We start from the raw sequence: 16,723 nt of genomic DNA, 5'->3' as shown, positions 1-16,723 counted from the left end.
GAGTCGGAACCTGATCTACACCGATCTGCCCTAAATTCATACCAGACACTCCCCAGACCCCCCTCGTGACCAAACCATACTTGGTTTGGTCCGAATATAACCAGGAAAGCATGAATCCCGGATCTAGTTTTTGAACCTTAGGGTTCCTCGTCACTGGTCCGTGTCTTGTTCGAGTCAAAGAAATTAAGGTCTAATGGACCTTAATCGAAGTGTTTCTCATCTGAGAAACACTTCAATTAAAGTCCGTTCAGCCTTAAGAAGGGTCTGACCGAATCCGAGTTAAGGTTTTGATCTTTCGAGGTTTAAGGTGAGTTTTTTCTTTTCTTATTTGTTTTGGTTCATCTGATTGTTGTAAAGGTCTGTTCATGTTTTGTTTATGTCCCCGAATTTTATCAACTATGCCCTGTCCACTTTGCCTGAACCTTTGTTGTTTTGATTGAGTATCTTCTTCTACTTGTTCTGATAAGCGTGTATGTATATATTTGTTGTGCAATAATTGAGCTTCAAATGCTGACTGAGCAATTGGTTCCTCGAGTACCACTTTGCTCAGTCAGTATAATTAGAATCATGTGTCGATACTGTTAAATGTCTGATTTTTGGTTACGATTGTATGAGTTATAACTAATATAGTCGAGTCGACAAATGTCGTCAATTAATTTCAGTAGTTCAAATGTTAACGATTGAACCTGTTGCTTGCTGCAACTTTGTTTGAATCAGAGTAAGAATCAAGTAGGGTCACTTATAGTTGTTGTATTTGAATCTGAAAATAAAAGGGTAGATTGTTAGCTGCAATCTGAATTGATGGCATGTGCACTTGTGCACAGCATGTGCATTGTGCACAGCCTGGTTCCTGCATAAAGGGCTTTTGATTTTAAAATAGTTTGACAGCATATGCTGTCAGATTATACCCTGCTGCCCATATCCTGCTTTAGTTTAGAAATATTAAACCTCACTTAAAAGGTAAGTCTGCCAGGGAATATCATGGGAGTTGATTTATATTTAAAGTAAGTGGAAACTGAAACAAGACAGACCACATGGGAGGGGTGTTCTTTTGGGTCTAAACAGGCTGTTAAAATGATGACTTTAGGCTTATAAAAGAGGGGGGAGAGACAGACAATAGAGGAGGAGATAGAGTTGGGGAGGGAATCAGAACTGAAAAAGAAAAATACACGCACACGAACACAAAAGAGACAGAACTTAGATTGAATATTTGAGAACTGAAAATTCTGAAAAAAACCAGAAAAACTGGAAAAGATTTCTTTCTGATAACTCAAGTATAGGTTCAAAATTGAAGACTGACATTGGTCTTGAAAAGAAAGGAGATAGGGAAAGTGATAAACAGAAAATCAGCAATTACTTCTGTCTTGTTTGTTTGATTCTCAGTCTTGTTCAACCTGTTTGATCAACTCTGTTTTCTTTCAAGTATTAGCTGAGTTCATTGGTTGATTCACATTGTTCGTTTCTCCTGGCTTTGGTCTGTCTTGGAGTATTGTTCCTACTGCATTGTTTGCTGCTACCTTTCTACCACTTCTTATCGGTTCTAATTGTATCTTACACTGGGAGTTGTCCTCTTTGTACCTGTTGTTACTGCTGTTGGTTTGGTGTTGCTTCTATCGTCCTACTGACCCCTTGCTTCTTCTGTTGTATCCGACATCCAGGTACACACTAAGACTTTGCATCTGATGTAACAATGAAAGCATGAAATCAAAGATATGCAGGAGTTTACTCATTCGTTTGCTGCAGTTACAGTTCTACAAATGTTATTAAGATCTGTGTAATTTGTTTAGCTTGTAATTCAATAAAGAAACACGTTAGGTAGCCCTGTACTTAACCGTAGCTTAGTTTGTCCTAAATTGTGATTTCGTTTGTTTAAGGGGTTGTCTAATAAGGAATGCATGAGTGTTTTTTTTGTAACACATAGATAATTAGGTAACCCTTTTTAACTGACATTCTGCATGAATAGAAAAGATTGTTCTAAGCTTGCCAGATATGAAGCTTAGTCTTATTGAATCTTTGTAGACAGTTCACAGGATCCTATTCAAACTCTATTAGTAATAGTTTCCGATAAGTTAATTCTACTGATTTGGTTAAAAAAAAAAAAGGGGGGCAAGTTTCAAACTTAGATCGGAAGAACATTTATCATAAGTTTTTTTTTAACAATTCTATTAATCCTGTATGTTAGATTCCCCTGACAATTTAACAACATGCTCATCCATGAAATAAGGCACTAAATAATTCATGCCTCATAAAATCAGATAATCAAGTAAGGATCCGAAGCTGGCCAAGCATGTAATTAGCTTCCTTTCTTTTATTTTTAGAGACAAATGCATTAGAAATGTAGCCGCTTTAGGATACCTTTTCTAAAATAGAGGCGAGCCTCGCCAAATAAAAATGCAAAATTGCGGGGCTCTCAATAAGTAATCGTAATAATTATGTAGAGTCCAGGATAGGCCGTTTAGCAAATTTCATGGCCTTCTACAAAAATAAATAACGCGTTAGACTTTTAGGCACGGCTTAATTAAATTACGTTCTTAAACTCGAGTGCACATTGATGTGACCCGAATCCAAATCTCAACGGAGTCGAAATGCGTTAGAAACTACGGGTGCATTGATTGTGACGTAGTTCGAGATGCATTTTCACGACATTGTAATTCTATAAAAAATAAATGATAATAATAAAAGCGGTTTTAAAACTTAATAAAAGCACATAAGTCACAACATGTATTTAAATCAGATATTTAGCCATTATAGCAATTTAAGCGACCGTGCTAGAACCACGGGATTCGAGGGTGCCTAACACCTTCCCTCGGGTCAACAGAATTCCTTACTTAGAATTTCTGGTTCGCAGACTTCATTTGGAAAAGTCGAAAATTTCCTCGATTTGGGATTCAAGATAAACCAGTGACTTGGGACACCAAAAGCCAAACCTTTCCCAAGTGGCGACTCTGAATTAAATAAATAATCTCATTTCGAATATTGTCACTTAAATTGGAAAAACTCCCTCGCGCATTTCTAACCCTTCGGGGCGGGCGCGCAAAAAGGAGGTGTGACAACGTTAATTGCGATAAAATACATGACGGCAATATCGGAGTAGGAAAAAATCCGTATGATATTCTTGACAAAGATTGCACTGTACTTCGTTATAAATGCAAAATCTCACGTTGCTTAAGATGCTATGAAATCTTGTTGAATTGCCATGAAATCATTTGAATTTGTTGATGATGCTAAACCTCCCCACGTTACCGGGTTTAGAGAAGTCTTGCGTTTGAGTTGAATTTGAAGAATAACGTTACTATTGAATTACTTCTTGTGTCTTAAGATGCCTTATAATGTGCGCCCCACTTTAAATTGTTTTATCCAAAAATTCTCCTAACATGCCACCAATTATAAACACTAATGAGTCATTTGGTGGAATTTGGTGGAATGGCACATGCTGCCACGTTACTATACTTAAACTTATTCAAATTTTCACCCCTTCACCTTAATTAACTTATTAATCCCCATTAATTCAATAATTAATCAATTACCCATATAATTAAGAATTATCTCAAATTACTTAAAATACTACTCACTTTTAACACACTTTATATACCTTACTATCATAGTCATGTAGTACCTTGTATGACACTAGTCCATAAATACGGGGTATTATAACTTGGACCGTAATTTATCCCCAAATTGCCAAACTTTGACGGAACTTATTTCTTTGAATTCGCTTACCCTCTCACCTTCGCGAATTAACTTATCACTTGTTTGAAATAGCGTAATATTTATAATCCCAAAATAAATCTCATTCTCGAACTTACGTCGATTAGCTTATGACGAAACCTTAACGTACGAAAATGAGGAATGTAACATCTCATTTCCGAACTTATATCAATTTACTTATGACGTACTTTCATGTACGAAAATATGGAGTGTAACATTCATTATTTACAAGAGCTATAAATCCCACATGAAGTTAGAAAAGGCAACAAGATATATTCTGCCAATATTGATACAAAGTACTCTTACAAAAGTGTGCTTGTTTAAATATAGTAATTGTTATTATTTAAATATTCTTGATAATCTATTTTAGAGCATGCCCCAAAGATTAGACACGAAGTATACTACATGAAGCAATTCAGTTGCTCAGTCAAAATATTATTGATATAAAGTGATCTCATATTGATATATAGCTTTAGCTTTGATGCGCCTGTTTAAAAGTACACTTATTTGTCAATTTCTTCCAAGCTAATGAATTAAAAATATTCAAGCATATTAATGGTACAAAAAATAATTAAACTACTTTTTTTACTCCATACACATTAAAAGATATTTGTTAGAAGGTAAAACGTGTTATGAACATTAATATTATTTTAGTGGTCACGATGTACATGATACATGATTGATTGGCCCCACGCGATGATAAAAATTGATATACCTAAAATTCATTATGAAGTTGAAAGCTAATAAAATAACCTAATGTCCAATCGACTAAAAATAAGTTTACATAGTCTAATTAAATAACCAATGAAGAAATTCATTTACATATAAGAGAATCATTTAAACTTTTTTTATGAGTCAAACAATATTCATTATTCCCAGTAATCAAGATTGCGAGCCATTAAATTCTTTGGCATCACAACTAAATCAAGACAGTGAAAATAAAAGGGGTATAACACAAACACATCTTTTAAATATTATGTTATGCTATTATTAAAAAATTTATTCTCATTAATATTGGGTACCTGCGTAACGCGCATACAATGGTACTAGTTTTTTTAAAAAATTATACTAAATACCATACCAAATCCACATGAAATTTTTACATTCCTATGTCATATAGTAAACTATATTACCCTCCATGCTTAACTTTTAATATAATTACCTTTTATATACCTAATTACCATTTATGTACATTTTAGGGGTTTTAATGGTATTAATTAGTCTCCTAATTTAAATCTACCGTATATTCCCACTCCCTCCAGGTTTCTCTCTCCAAATCTCACCCCCTCATCCACGTATCAAACCACACCCCACGATTTCCTCTTCAATCACCCACTATTTCCTCTTCTAGAACCAGTGAAAATCTGTAACCCCTCCACCATTGACAACCATTAAAAAGCTTTGAAGCTTTAAATTCGAATTTGGGTTTTCAAAAGACATTGCTTGTTTGGATTGGATGTTGTGGCAAGGAATTGAGAATTCTCTCTACGTCGCCTCCATCTCTCAATCCCAAATTTCAGTAATATAAAGCAAAGGAAAAGAAAGCAGCAATTCCACCATTGACAGCCATTAAAAAGCTTTAAAGCTTTGAATTCGAATTTGGATTTTCAAAAATCATTATTTGATTGGATTGGGTGTTGTTGCAAATAATTGGAAATATGGTTTTGTCACGACCCGAACCCCGGTCGTGATGGCGCCCAACACACTACTAGGCAAGCGTGACCAATTAACAACCTCAACCCATTTCTTATATAGTTCATTATTAGCTAACAAAGTTAAATTTCCAAAACACCATATTAACAGTCTGAAACCAGAGTTAAATAGGCGGAGTTTCAAATGATAAAACTACTACTACATAGCCCATATAGATCCGGTGTCACAAGTCTGAGCCTTTAATACCAGTTTATCACCCTAATGCATATCAATCTAGGGAATGCGGATAAAACAAAAGGATAGAAAGGAGAGATCAGGGCTGCGGACGCCATGCAGCTACCTCGATGCTCCCAGATATGCGCTGCTCAACTGAAAATCCTCACTCAGCCTCAGATGCTCCTGGATCTGCACGCAAGGTACAGGGAGTAATGTGAGTACTCCGACCCAGTGAGTAATAAGCATAAATAATAACTGAGAATAAGAAATCACGGAGAAATACAGAGTAATCTATAATGCGGCATTTTAAACAAGTAATATGAAAGCAATAAATCAATGGAAACGAAATATGGAAATACTGCAACAAATAAGCAGTTAAGTGACAGACATATAAAGAAAATCAACATATAGAACGGTACCCTATAGTACCCGCTGCGGCGTGCAGCCCGATCCATACATTTATCGTCGACGGCGCTCACTGGGGTTGTGCAGACTCCGAGAGGGGCCCCTTACGGCACAAGCGCAATATCACGCCATCTCGTGGCATCAAATCTAGGCCCCCGGCCTCATATCAATATCAGTATAACACTGCTGCGGCGCGCAGCTCGATCCCATAGTATCCTCACATCTGACCCTTGGCCGTACTCAGTCCAAAAATCATATAAGCCCCTCGGGCATTAGTAAAACAGTAGTTCTCAACCCAAAACATCATTTAATATATCATTTTAGTTTCAAAACCAAGTAAAAAGTGGCTGAGTTGTAAAACAGTGGAAAACGGTATGACTGAGTTCAAGTAGTAAGTCAAAACAGTGAGGAAATAGTGATAAAACTCCCCGGAGGGTTCAAATAATTGGCACGAAGCCCAAATATGGCAGTCAGTTCAAATATTGATGAGAACAAATAAGTTTCAACCAAAATACGCGGTGAAAGCATCACTCGGGACGGACCAAGTCATAATCCCCAATAGTAAACGACCTCACGCTCATCATCAAGCGCGTGTCTTACCTCAATATAGCACTACGATGTGCAAATCCGGGGTTTCAAACCCTCAGGACATCATTTACATTCATTACTCATCTCGAACCGGCTAATTCTTTAGCTCGCGATGCCTTTGCCCCTCGAATTGGCCTCCACGCGCATAGAATCTATCCAAAATCAGAACGAATACGTCACAATATGCTAAGGGAACAAAGCCCAAGCGAAGACATTCGAAAAATGTTAAAAATCCCGAAATTAGCAAAACCCGAGCCCCGGGCCCATGTCTTGGAATAGGGAAAAATTTATATTTTCGGAATCCTCATACCTTCGCGAGTCTACCCATACCAAAATTATCCAATTCTGATACCATTTGGTTCTTCAATCATCATTTTAAATTTTTGAAAGGTTTCCCAATTTTCTTCCCAAATTCCATCCCAAATCATGAATTAAATGATGAACTCAATGATAGATTCATGTACTCTAGCCAAATCTGAGTTAGAATCACTTACCCCGATGAATTTCTTGAAAAACCTTCGAAAAATCGCCAAAATCCGAGCTCTCTAGGTCAAAATGTTAAATAAAACCCAAAACCTAGTATTTATAGAGTACCCCACAGATTTCAACCTCTGCGGTCCGCACCGAATCACCGCGATCCGTGCAAAAGCACCGCAGTCCGCACAAAACCACCGCGGCCTGCACAAAACCACCGCGGCCACACTTCATTTTGTACGGTCCGCTCCGCATATACCGCGGCCGCACTCCTTTTTTTGCGGTCCGCGCGGGTGAGTTCTGATTCCTGCAACCCTTCTGGACCTGCTACAGCTATGATTTTCGGTCTAAAATATCTCGGAACCTACCCGAAACACCGGGAACTTCAAACCAATTGTACCAACACATTTTTGTGCGGTCCGCACGGGTGAGTTCTGATTCCTGCAACCCTTCTGGACCTGCTACAGCTATGATTTTCGGTCTAAAACATCTCGGAACCTACCCGGAACACCCGGAACTTCAAACCAATTGTACCAACACATCCAATGACATCGTTCAAACTTGTTCAAAACCTCGGGATGCTCACAACGATATCAAATCACCAATTTAACAGGGGATTCAAGCCTAAGAACTCCAAGAACTCTTAAATTATGCTTTCGATCAAAAAGTCTATCAAATCTCATTCGAATGACCTAAAATTCTGCACACACATCCCAAATGACATAACGAAGCCACTGTCATTCTCGGAATTTCATTCCGACCCCTATATCAAATCTCGCCTATCAACCGGAATCGCCAAAATATTAACTTCGCCAATTTAAACCTAAATCTTCTCTACAACTCCAAAACTCATTCCGATCGCGCTCATAAGTCACAAATCACCTCCCGAAGCTAACTGAACCATTGGAACTCACTTCCAAGCCTTCTAACACATAAGTCAACATCCGGTTGACTTTTTCCAACTTAAGCCTTCTTAAAAGAGACTAAGTGTCTCATTTCTTACCAAATCCTCTCCGAACTCAAACTAATCCACCCGATCACATAAAACACGGATAACAAAGCGTAAAGAAGCTAAAATAGGGAAAACCGGAGCGGTAACTCATGGACGACTGGCTGGGTCGTCACATCCTCCCCAACTTAAACAAATGTTCATCCTCGAACGAGTCAAGAAACATACCTGAAGCCTCAAACAGGTGAGGATATCTGCTCCGCATCTCCCGCTCAGTCTCCCAGGTAGCCTCCTCCACGGGCCGACCTCTGCACTGCACTTTCACTGAAGCTATATCCTTTGACCTCAACTTTCTAACCTGACAACCCAAAATTGTTACTGGCTCCACATCATAGGTCAAATCATCATCCAACTGAACCGTGCTGAAGTCCAAAACATGAGACAGATCCCCAATATACTTCCGGAGCATAGAAACATGAAATACCGGATGCACACTCGACAGGCTGGGTGGAAAAGCAAGCTCATAAGCCACCTCCCCAATCCTCTGAAGCACCTCAAAAGGCCCAATGAACCGCGGACTCAACTTTCCTTTCTTACCAAATCTCATAACACCCTTCATGGGCGAAACCTTCAGCAAGACCTTCTCACCAACCATGTAGGACACATTTCGAACCATCCGGTCCGCATAACTCTTCTGTCGTGACTGCGCTGTACGAAGCCTCTCCTGAATCACCTTTACCTTCTCTAAGGCATCCTGAACCAAATTTGTCCCCAATAGCCTAGCCTCACCGGGCTCAAACCAACCAACTGGACATCTACACCGCCTCTCATACAAAGCCTCAATGGAGCCATCTGAATACTCGACTGGTAGCTGTTGTTGTAAGCAAACTCTGCAAGCGGTAGAAACTTATCTCATGAACCTCTGAAATCAATAGCACAAGCACGCAACATGTCCTCCAATATCTTAATAGTACGCTCGGACTGCCCGTCCGTCTGAGGGTGAAAAGTTATGGTCAACTCCACCTGAGTACCCAACTCTCACTGAACAGACTTCCAAAACTGGGAAGTAAACTGAGTACCCCAATCTGAAATGATAGAAACTGGAACACCATGCAGCCGAACAATCTCTCGGATATATAACTCTGCTAAACGCTCTAAAGAATAGGTAGTACAGATAGGAATGAAGTGCGCGAACTTGGTTAGCCGATCCACAATCACCCAAATAGCATCGAACTTATTCAAAGTCCGTGGAAGTCTAACAACAAAGTCCATAGTTATCCTCTCCCACTTCCACTCAGGAATAATCATCTGCTGAAGTAAGCCACCCGGTCTCTGATGCTCATATTTTACATGTTGACAATTGAGACACCGAGCTACAAATCCCACAATATCTTTCTTCATTCTTCTCCACCAATAGTGCTGCCTCAAATCCTGGTACTTCATCGCGACACCCAGATGGATAGAATACCGCGAGCTATGGGCCTCCTCCAGAATCAACTCTCTAAGCCCATCCACATTGGGCACACAAATCTGGCCCTGTATCCTCAACACATCATCGTCACCGATGGTCACATCACTGGCATCATCATGCTAAACCCTGTCATTAAGGACAAGCAAATGCGGATCATCATACTAGCGCTCTATGATGCGATCATATAAGGAAGACCGAGAAACCACACATACCAACACCCGACTGGACTCCGAAATATCCAACCTCACGAACCGATTGGACAACGCCTGAACATCAACTGCAAGAGGTCTCTCCCCAACTGGAATATATACCAAACTCCCCATACTCACTGCCTTTCGGCTCAACACATCAGCCACTACATTGGCCTTTCCCGGATGATACAATATAGTGATATCATAATCCTTAAGCAACTCCAACCATCTCCGCTACCTCAAATTAAGATCGTTTTGCTTGAACAAATGCTGAAGACTGCGATGATCGATGAATATCTCACAAGATATACCATCCAAATAATGCCTCCAAATCTTCAATGCATAAACTATGTCAGCCAACTCCAAATCATGAACAGGGTAGTTCTTCTCATGGGGCTTCAACTGACGATAAGCATAAGCAATAACTCTACCCTTCTGCATCAATACACAACAAATCCCAACTATCGAAGCATCACAATACACGGTATATGAACCTGAAGCTGATGGCAAAACCAACACTAGAGCTGTGGTCAAAGTTGTCTTGAGCTTCTGTAAGCTCTCTTCACACTCGTCCGACCATACAAATGAAACACCCTTTTGAGTCAACTTGGTCAAGAGCGATGCGATAGATGAGAATCCCTGAACAAACCAGCGATAATAGCCTGCCAACCCAAGAAAGCTACGAATCTCTGTGGTTGAGAACGGTCTAGGCTAACTCTGAACCGCCTCTATCTTCTTTGGATCAACCTAAATACCCTCGCTGGACACCACGCGTCCCAAGAAAGCCACTGAATTGAGCCAAAACTCACACTTGGAGAATTTTGCATAAAGCTTTTCCTCCCTCAATCTCTGCAATACAACTCTCAAATACTCCGCATGCTCCTCCTGACTACGCGAGTACACCAGAATGTCATCAATGAATACTATAACGAACGAATCAAGATAAGGCCAAAACATGTTGTTCATCAAATGCATGAACGTTGTTGGGGCATTGGTCAGCCCGAAAGACATAATAAGGAACTCATAATGACCATATCTGGTCATGGCAGTCTTAAGAATATCTGAATCCCTGATCTTCAACTGGTGATAACCCAAACGGAGATCAATTTTGGAGAACACCTTCGCTCCCTGAAGCTGGTCAAATAAATCATCAATGCGAGGCAAAGGATACTTGTTCTTAATTGTTACCTTGTTCAATTGCCTATAATCGATGCACATTCTCATTGTGCCATCCTTCTGCTTCACAAAAAGAATGGGCGCACCCCAAGGTGACACACTAGGCTGAATGAACCCCTTATCTAGGAGTTCCTGAAGTTGTTCCTTCAATTCTTTCAACTTCGCTAGTGCCATACGATACGGCGGAATAGAAATGGGCTGAGTGCCCGGCACCAGGTCAATACCAAAATCAATATCCCTGTCCGGTGGCATGCCCGTCAGGTCTGCAGGAAAAACATCGGGAAAATCCCTCACGACTGGAACAGAACCAATGCTGGGAGTCTTGGCTCCAACATCCCTCACAAATGCTAGATATGACAGATAACCCTTCCCAACCATACGTTGAGCCTTCAAGAAAGAGATCACTCTACTAGGAATATAATCAGTCACACCACGCCACTCAATTCGCGGTACACCCGGCATAGCCAAAGTGACTGTCTTAGCATGACAGTCTAGAATAGCACGACACGGAGATAGCCAATACATGCCCAAAATGACATTAAAATCCACCATTCTCAATAGCAATAGATCTACTTGGGTCTCCATACCCCCAATAGTCACCACACATGACCGGTACACACGGTCTACAACAACAGTATCGCCCACCAGGGTAGATACATAAATAGGTAAAGCAAGAAACTCACGGGGCGTACCCAAATAACGAGCAAAGTATGATGACATATAAGAAAAGGTGGAATCAGGATCAAATAACACAGAGGCATCTCTGTGGAAAACTGAAACAATACTTGTAATGACAGCATATGAAGCAATATCATCTGGCCTGCCTGGAATAGCATAGAAATGAGCCTGGCCACCGCTTGATCGACCTCCCCCTCTGGGGCAACCCTTGACTGCCTAACCTCCACCCCTAGCTGGCTGGGCGGGTGGTAAAGTAACTGGAGCAGAAGTCGAGGGCTGACCCCTCTACTGAAACTGACCATCACGAAGTCGAAAGCACTGCCTCCTCATATGTCCAAACTCTCCGCACTCATAACAACTACCCAGTGCTAGAGAGGGGGACTGAAGGGAACCCCTCGCACCAGAGTGACTAGCAGATGCACTCGGCGCAGAAGAACCCTGAGCTGATGGGGCATGAGATGAACTCTGAGCTGGGAGGGCGCTGAATGAAGGTTGGCCCTGCTGGGACCCCTGATGAACACGACCTGAAGATGCCCCACGATACTCTGGACAGGCCGACTGAGCAGGACTAAAAGAACGACCTCTACCATGCTGGGACTGGCCCCTCGACGGAGCTCCACTATAACTGCCCGATCCTCAAGGCCTCTTGGCCTCCCTCTCCTCTCGCTCCCTACGGTGAACCGTCTCAATCTCACGAGCGATATCAACCACCTCCTCGAGCGTAGCACCCAATACTCTCTCTCTAGTCATCATAATACGGAGATGGTAGTTAAAGCTATCCACAAATCTCCTGATCCTCTCACGATCTGTCAGAATCATCCAAATGGCATGACGAGCCAACTCAGAAAACCTCATATTATATTGGGTCACGGTCATACCCCCATGCGTCAACCACTCAAACTACCTACGCAACTCCTCTCTACGGGACTGCGGTACATACTTCTCCAAGAAGAGAGCAAAGAATTGCTGCCAAGGAAGGGGTGCTGCACCGACAGGCCTATGCCTCTCAAAATCCTCCCACCAAGTAAAGGCAGCCCCCGAGAACTGAAAGGTGGTAAATGCTACACCACTAGACTCAAGGATCCCTGCTGTACGGAGCATCCGCTGACACTTGTCAAGAAAACCCTGGGCATCCTTGCCCTCAGCACCACTGAATGACAGAGGCTCAAGTCTATCAAACCTCTCAAGATGACCCTGCTCATCATCCGGCATAACTGGTACCATGAACTCCTGAGCTGGTGCAACCGACTGAGTTGGAGGTGCCCCCGGTGTCTATAGTCCCTGCAATACCTGCTCAGGTGTGCGAGCAGCGAGGGTCTGATTGCCTCCCCGGCCTGTGAAGTAGCTGCTACGATAGTGGCTAAAACTGCCTGAGCCAGGCCAGTGCAAACTGATAAGATCTGTGCCAAGGCCTCCTGAAGTCCCGGAATCACGATGGGCACATTTGGTGCCTGAACTGGTGCTGCTGGAGCCTGATCTAGAGCCGGGGCAGCTGGGGGATCAACAGGTGTTGCCCTCGCTGCTCTTCCTCTGCCACGTCCACGACCGCGACCCCGGCCTCTGGTGGCCTCAGTGGGTGGCACTGGTGGTCGTCCACCTCGTCCGGTAGCTCGCGTCCTCACCATCTGTGAGAGAATGGAATAACAGAAGTTTAGTTCTCGGATCAACAAAGTCGCATGACAAGAATTTCAAGAATATGAAGTTTTTCATAAAGGTTCTGCAGCCTCTCGAGGATAAATACAGACGTCTACGTACTGATCCACGGGACTCTACTAAACCGGCTCATGACTTGAGAGACCTATGTAACCTAGGCTCTAATACCAACTTGTCACGACCCAACCCCAGTCGTAATGGCGCCCAACATACTGCTAGGCAAGCCTGACCAATTAACAACCTCAACCCATTTCTTATATAGTTCATTATTAGCGAACACAGTTAAATTTCCAAAACACCATATTAACAGTCTGAAACTAGAGTTAAATAGGCGGAGTTTCAAATGATAAAACTACTACTACATAGCCCATATAGATCCGGTGTCACAAGTCTGAGCCTTTAATACCAGTTTATCACCCTAATACATATCAATCTAGGGAATACGGATAAAACAAAATGATAGAAAGGAGAGATTAGGGCTACGGACGCCATGCAGCTACCTCGATGCTCCCGTATATGCGCTGCTCAACTGAAAATCCTCACTCAGCCTCAGATGCTCCTGGATCTGCACGCAAGGTACATGGAGTAATGTGAGTACTCCGACCCAGTGAGTAATAAGCATAAATAATAACTGAGAATAAGAAATCACGGAGAAATACAGAGTAATCTATAATGCGGCATTTTAAACAAGTAATATGAAAGCAATAAACCAATGGAAACGAAATATGGAAATGCTACAACAAATAAGCAGTTAAGTGATAGACATATAAAGAAAATCAACATATAGAACGGTACCCTATAGTACCCGCTGCGGCGTACAACCCGATCTATATATTTTTACCCGCGCTCACTGGGGGTGTGCAGACTTCGGGAGGGGCCCCTTAGGACCAAGCGCAATATCAAGCCATCTCGTGGCATCAAATCTAGGCCCTCGGCCTCATATCAATATCAGTATAATACTGTTGCGGCGCGCAGCCCGATCCCATAATATCCTCACATCTGGCCCTTGGTCGTACTTAGTCCAAAAATCATATAAGCCCCTCGGGCATTAGTAAAACAGTAGTTCTCAGTCCAAAACATCATTTAATATATCATTTTAGTTTCAAAACCGAGTAAAAAGTGGCTGAGTTGTAAAACAGTGGAAAACGGTACGACTAAGTTCAAGTAGTAAGTCAAAACAGTGAGGAAATAGTGATAAAACTCCCCGGAGGATTCAAATAATTGCCACAAAACCCAAATATGGCAGTCAGTTCAAACATTGATGAGAACAAATAAGTTTCAACCAAAATACGCGGTAAAAACATCACTCGGGACGGACCAAATCACAATCCCCAATAGTAAACGACCCCACGCTCATCATCAAACGCGTGTCTCACCTAAATATAGCACTACGATGTGCAAATCCGGGGTTTCAAACCCTCAGGACATCATTTACATTCATTACTTACCTCGAACCGGCTAATTCTCTAGCTCGCAATGCCTTTGCCCCTCGAATTGGCCTCCACGCGTGTCGAAACTATCCAAAATCAGAACGAATACGTCACAATATGCCAAGGGAACAAAGCCCAAGCGAAAACATTCGAAAAATATCAAAAATCCCGAAATTAGCAAAACCCGAGCCCCGGGCCCACGTCTCGGAATCGGGTAAAATTTACATTTTTAGAATTCTCATACTTTCACGAGTCTACCCATACCAAAATTATCCAATTCCGATACCATTTGGTCCTTCAAATAATCATTTTATATTTTTGAAAGGTTTCCCAATTTTCTTCCCAAATTCCATCCCAAATCATGAATTAAATGATGAATTCAATGATAGATTCATGTACTCTAGCCAAATCTAAGTTAGAATCACTTACCCCGATGAATTTCTTGAAAAACCTTTGAAAAATCGCCAAAATCCGAGCTCTCTAGATCAAAATATTAAATAAAACCCAAAACCTCGTATTTATAGAGTACCCCTAAGATTTCAGCCTCCGCGGTCCGCACCGAACCACCGCAGTCCGCGCAAAAGCACCGCGATCCGCACAAAACCACCGTGGCCCGCACAAAACCGCCGCGGCCGCACTTCATTTTTTGTGGTCCGCGCCGCACATACCGCGGCCGCACTCCTTTTTGTGTGGTCCGCGCGGGTGAGTTCCGAGGCCTACAACCCTTCTGGACCTGTTACAGCTATGATTTTCGGCCCAAGACATCTCGGAACCTACCCGAAACTTCAAACCAATTGTACCAACACATCCCATGACATCGTTCAAACTTGTTCAAAACCTCGGGACGCGCACAACAACATCAAATCACCAATTTAACAGGGGATTCAAGCCTAAGAACTCCAAGAACTCTTAAATTATGCTTTCGATCGAAAAGTCTATCAAATCTCGTTCGAATGACCTAAAATTTTGCACACACATCCCAAATGACACAACGAAGCTACTATCACTCTCGGAATTCCATTCCGACCCCTATATCAAAATCTCGCCTATCAACCGGAACCGCCAAAATATCAACTTCGCCAATTTAAGCCTAAATCTTCTCTACAACTCCAAAACCCATTCCGATCGCGCTCTTAAGTCACAAATCACCTCCTGAAGCTAACCGAACCATCGGAACTCACTTCCGAGCCTTCTAAAACATAAGTCAACATCCGGTTTACTTTTTCCAACTTAAGCCTTCTTAAAAGAGACTAAGTGTCTCATTTCTTACCAAATCTTCTCCGAACTCGAACTAATCCACCCGATCACATAAAATACGGATAACGAAGCATAAAGAAGCTAAAATAGGGAAAAATGGAGCGGTAACTCATGAGACGACTGGCCGGGGCGTCACAGGTTTGGAGTTTATATCTCAATTTTGAGAGGTTTTGGTGAAGATTGGACTTGGTTTTGGCTGAATTTCAGATTGAAACTCGAAAAAGAAGAAGAAGACATGACATACATTATACTGCAGAAACTATAGTAAAATTGAAGAAAAATTGTATTCTATTGTTTATATATTTTTCTTTTATTTATTTAACTATTGTATGAAAGTTGAACAACATTGTATAAAAATTATATTTAAGTTGTATGATATTGTAGTTGTATATAACTGAGTAGAAATAATATATGAAAATTGTAGATAAGTTGTATAATATATAATTAGTTGTATGAAATATGTTCTTACTATATATAAATCAGATACCAAATATACAAAAGAGATATTGTATAAATTTTGTGTAAAATTTATATTTAAGTTGTATGTGTATTGTAACTGGGTAGAAATAATGTGTCAAAGTGTAGATAAGTTATAGATAAGTTGTATAATAAGTTATAGATAAATGATGGCGTCAATTTAGCCTTTAGCCAAAAGTCTTATTTTGATGACATGCACTTATGCCTTTTTAGCATTTCTTCACGTGTTGGAGATATTGTTGGGATTTCATTTCCTTACTTGATTTTGAGCTATATTTTTTTGATGTTTTGTTTCTCATTCGAAAAAAAAAGTATATAAAACTTAAACGTATTAAAATATCAACACCCTGAAATAGTTAAATCTTTAATTGTACCAAACTAATCCATAGGAGGAATA

This window comes from Nicotiana tabacum, chromosome 20, assembly GCF_000715075.1.
Source record: "Nicotiana tabacum cultivar K326 chromosome 20, ASM71507v2, whole genome shotgun sequence".
NCBI lineage: Eukaryota > Viridiplantae > Streptophyta > Magnoliopsida > Solanales > Solanaceae > Nicotiana > Nicotiana tabacum.
This window is presented reverse-complemented; position numbering follows the sequence as displayed.